Below are 5,378 nucleotides of genomic sequence, written 5' to 3' on the forward strand. Positions count from 1 at the left end.
ACTTCTTTTCCTTCTAAATTATCTACCAACTTGGGCAACTAAAAAAGAGAGTTCTCCATCTGTAAGGTTAGATTTCTAGGCAATTTAGATATGGTAATATATCCATACAAACTTATACCTCCACAATGCCATATAAATTGGAAAATTGTGTTTTTATTAATGAATATTAGTCATGCAGATTAATGGATTTTGTCACATTTGTGTATATATATATATATATGTAATATACTTTGATAATTTTACCCTTATGACTTCCCTTCCTCTTCTCTCCCCTAGCATTGCTTCTTTCCTATCCTCTAATAGCCCTTGTCTACTTTCATGTCATCTCTTTATGAGTGTTTTTTGTATTTTTTTTTACATATGAAAGAAAACACATTTGAGATTTTTAGCCTGGTTCATTTTGTTTAACATGATAATCTCCAGTTTCATTCATTTTCTTGCAAATAACATGATTCTATACTTCTTTATGGCTGAATAATATTCCACTGTGTATTTACACAATTTTTCTTTATTTATTCATCAATGGATGGGCATCTAGGCTGATTCTATAGCCTAGTTATTGTGAACAGGGCCCCATGGCCTATGGATATGCAGATAGGTCTGTAGAATGCTAAATTTATTCTGAGATATACTGAGAATTGGTACTGATAGATTAACTAGTATCTCAATTTTTGATTTTTTTTTCCTTCAGAAACCTACATATTATTTTCCATGTGCCTATATACATTTACATTCCCGCCAACCATATGGAAGATTTCATTTATCTTCACATCCTCATGAGCATTTGTTTCTTTTATTTTTAGTGACAGCCATTCTGACTCGAGTGAGATGTAATCTCACTGTAGTTTTGATTTGCATTTCCATATAGGCAAAGAAATTGAACATGTATATTATACTTATTGAACATTTGTACTTCTCTTGAGAACTGTCAGTTAATTTGTCTATTTATTGATTCAGCTATTTGTTTGTGGTTCTTTATATGTTGTTGATATTTGTCCCCTATTCAAAGGATAGTAGGTGGAGGTTTTCTGCCATTCTGTAAACTGTCTCTTTGCTTTGTTCTTTCCTTTGCTATGCAGAAGGTTTTTTTTTAATTGGGGAAGAATTAATATTAAAAATATTGTGGCAGCTCTTAAATGTATTGGTTTAAAAGTAACACATCAGTTTCACCAGTATTTCATTGGACAGACCAAAATATTTTTCATGCGTAACTTAAAAGTAGAAAGAAAATGCAATGTCCTTGGGTGTTCCATAAGTGAGGATAACCAGAAATATCATTAATCACCAGTAAACTCCACTACAGTGGCACATGCAACATCAGAATCCATGAAACGCCATGCATTCTATTAGGCAAAACTATGGGCTTAGATTAGAGTTTTAAGTTTGAACACTGCTTTTTCTGCTTGGTCCCTCTGTGAGTTTGAGAAAGTTTTTATTATTTTGCTTTGTGTTGTGTGTTTGGGTGTGTACATGTTTTCTACTAGAACATCAATATCCTCACCTATAAGAGTGATGGTAATGCCTGCCACTGGGAAACCTGCCAAAGATAATAGAGAGATTGTATTTAGCACAACTAATACATAATAAACACTAAAATGTCAGTTATACTTTAACACATACTTTAATCATGCTTTACTCAGTTTTAGAAAACACTGTTGATAATACGTAGAAACAACACAAAATTGAAGAGTTTCAACAGTAGTGTCAAGAGTTCTCTAAATGTCTTGTAGAATTCAGCAGTGAAGCCATTAGGAACTGAGCTTTTCTTACTTGGTACATTTTTAATTACGTTTTTAAATTTGTTGATTGATAATTGGCTCATTTATAAATTTTAGGTCTTCTTCATTCAACTTTGGTAATTCACATGTATCTAGAAATCTGTCCATTTCTTCTATGTTTTCCGTCTTATTGGTGTATAGGTTCCCAAAATAGGTATTGATGATCCTCTGGATTTCCACTGGGTCCATTGTACTTTCACCCATTCATTCCTAATTGCATGGATTTGAGCCTTTTCTTTCCTTTTTTGATACGAGTGGCTAAGAGATTTTCAATTTTTATTTCTTTCAAAGAACGAAGTCTTTGAATCATTAATTTTTTGCATCATTCTCTTAGTCTCCATTGCATTGATTTCTCCTCTGATCTTTATAATTTCCTCCCTTGTATAAGCTTTGGGTTTTTCTTGCTCTTCTTTTTCTAGTAGCTTGAGTTTCAGCATTAGCTTTTTTTATTTGAGCTCACTCTGTTTTCCTAACATAAGTATTCACTGCTATGAATTTCCCTCCTAAGACTGCTTTCATAGTGTCCCATAGATTAGGATATGCTGTATCACCATTGGCATTTAATTGTAGAAACAGTTTGATTTATTATTTAATTTTCTCTGTGACTCATTGGTTGGTCAGCAGGGTGTTGTTCAATTTCCATGTGTTCATGAAATTCTTGTGGTTTCTTTTGTTATTGATCTCCACTTTCATCACACTATGGTCTGATAATATACAGAGGATAACTGCAATTCCTTTCCACTTACTTAAACATGTTCTATGGGTAAGGCCCAAAGGGAAAGAGGAACTGTAGGCAAAAGGAAAGAAGGAACAGGAATACATATGAGAAAAGGAAAAATCAGAAACAAAGTCTTTCTAAATGGGGAGGAGTAGAGGGGTTGAAGGGATGGCAACAGCATGAGGAAAAAAATAAGAATCAAGATATATTATGTAAAGGTACAAATTCTCAATGATGAACGTCAGCATATTGTATAACTAAAATGCAGCAAAAATCTTAATTAAAAATACAAAATCACATGGAAACACATAGAAATAAGAGAACACAATCCATAATTTACAAACCCAATGGCAAGACCATATCTCAGCTATAGGGCACAAATCTGTGAGGCCCTGGGTTCAAGTATTGCAAGTAAAAGGATGGAAAAAATGAAGGAAGAGAGGAAGGGAGGGAAAGAAAAAGAAAGGAAGAAAAAGAGATAGGGGAAGGAAAGAAGAGGGAAGGAAGAAAATCTAAGATCCCCATGGCAACACTGGAGGTAACAATGCAATAGTAAATGCTTCAAGTTAAAGTTTAAATTTCACCAGTGTGGAAGTTAAACAGATGATAAAAGGTGCAAGTTTTGAATAGGGCTAGGGTTGAGATGCCATCAGAAGCATTACTAGGAAATGAGTTCCTGAACAGTATATAAAATTCAGAAGGGCAAAATTGTAGATCCTCCAGCATTAAGTGAAAGAACAAAATGGCTTAAGAGATTCAGAGATAAAAATTTCAGAATACTCTTCTTTCTTTCTTTCTTTCTTTCTTTCTTTCTTTCTTTCTTTCTTACTGCCTGCCTTTAATAAACATAAGATTTCTTGCTATAAGGCCAATGGACACATCACAGACAAGAGGATGCTCTGCCCAGGAGTCTGCCCAGGGCCTCCTTCACATCCTTGTTCCTCAGGCTGTAGATGAAGGGGTTCAGCATGGGGGTAACCATGGTATACATCACAGAGGCCACTGAGACTTGCTGGGAGGAGCGGGTGACTGCAGAAGTGAAGTGGACCCCAACACCAGTACCATAAAATAAAGACATGACCAACAAGTGAGACTCACAGGTGGAAAATGCCTCTTGCTTTCCTGTAGATGAAGACATCTTCCTTAAGGATGAATTTGTGAGTAGGAGGAAAGGATCCCAATGATGGGTAAACACCCAGCACACCAGTCATGATGTAGATCAATGTATTATTCAAGAAAATGTCAGAGCAGGCCAACTTGAGAATATGGCTCAGCTCACAGAACAAATGTGGAATTTCAAGATCTTTACAGAAAGTGAGATCCATCATCAGAGAAACATGGAGGAGAGATATCATGATGCCAATAAACCGGGTAATTAAAATCAGCAGGCCACAAAGGCGGGGATTCATTATGAGCATGTAATGCAGTGGGTGACAGATAGCCACAAAATGGTCATAGGCCATCACAGTTAGGAGTAGAGTTTCCAGGATAGGAAATTCATGGAAAAATATACCTGAATGAGACAGTCCAATTAGGAGATGGTTTTGTTCTTTGTATGGATGTTCACCAGCATCTTGGGCATTGTAGTGGAGCTGAAGCAGATGTCAACAAAGGACAGGTGGGAGAGGAAGAAGTACATGGGGGTGTGGAGGTGGGAGTCAGAGCTGATGGCCAGGATGATGACCAGGTTCCCGAGCACTGTGACCAGGTACATGGACAGGAAGAGTGCAAAGAGAATGGGCTGCAGCTCTGGATCCTCTGACAGTCTGAGGAGGATGAATTCCAAAAGTCGTGTTTGGTTTCCTGCTTCCATATAACAGATGTATCTATAAAAGAAGAGACCAGATAATCAATCACAATAAATGAATGTCCTCCATATAACAGAAGTGTGCACACTTGTCACTCAAGTTGCTTATGAAGTCAGTTACCTTGCTTAAATGGTAGACTGCCTTTCACTCATAAATTGAATTCTTAAGAAGCAGTCTCCTCATCCCAACAGCTCAGCTTGTTAACCAATTTTATAACAGTCAAAACAAGATGGAATCCTTGAAAATGGACTGGCTATTTCCAACTCCTATCTGAAGCATCCAGTTTTTAAAAAATTTGGCTGACAGACATAGAGATTCGGTGATAGGACAATTTAACATCTTGTTCTTTCTGGTAGGATTCACTCAAATGGTCAAAGTATAATTTCTCTGGGATTCCTGTCAAAGATAAAGGAGTTCACTCTAAAGTGAAGAATAATATATAAATAAAATGTATACGCAATGGATTACTACTCGGCCATAAAGAACAATGAACTTGAGGCATTCATAGGTAAATGGATATACCTTGAAACCATAATGTTAAATGAAATAAGTCACATGCACAAGTTTAAATAATGCATGATTTCGCTCATATGAGAAACCCAAAATATAAATAAAGAGCAAAATAAAAAATAGATACTAGGAAGTAAAGAGGTGGGTTTTTTTTCAAATGAGAAGTAAAGCATGAGATTGAGGGAGGAGCGAAAGAAGAAAGGGAAAAGGCATGAAATAAAGAATTGAAGAAAACTGAAATGGAACTTTTGCAATGCTCTGTTGCATTTGCAAGGGGAACAAGATTTGGAGGGAGTGGCAGGAATTGGGAGAGTAAAGGGACAGAAATGAATTAAGCTGTGTTGTTTACATGTATATACCCCCCACAAATAATGTGATGATGATCTACTGCAAACATGGACTGATAAAAATAATAGAAATAAAGAAATAAAGTGGAGAAGATTTCAGACGAACTAAAAGTGAGGGGCATTCTACACATTTTTTTGACTTGTACCCTTAGAAATTCACAGCTGTCAATGCAAAGAGAGTGTAGGAAATGGAAATGAGGCTGAAGTGTAGCTTATT

General features: G+C 36.1%; 1 pseudogene; it reads right to left on the reverse strand.

Annotated features, from left to right (window-relative positions):
- Nucleotides 1-1,608: 1,608 nt before the first annotated feature.
- Nucleotides 1,609-4,325, reverse strand: LOC147820846 (olfactory receptor 7D2-like; annotated as a pseudogene).
- Nucleotides 4,326-5,378: the final 1,053 nt, after the last annotated feature.

This window comes from Heterocephalus glaber, unplaced genomic scaffold (genome assembly GCF_053883595.1).
Source record: "Heterocephalus glaber isolate CG9 unplaced genomic scaffold, H.glaber_assembly_v1.0 deba00001794, whole genome shotgun sequence".
Classification (NCBI taxonomy): domain Eukaryota; kingdom Metazoa; phylum Chordata; class Mammalia; order Rodentia; family Bathyergidae; genus Heterocephalus; species Heterocephalus glaber.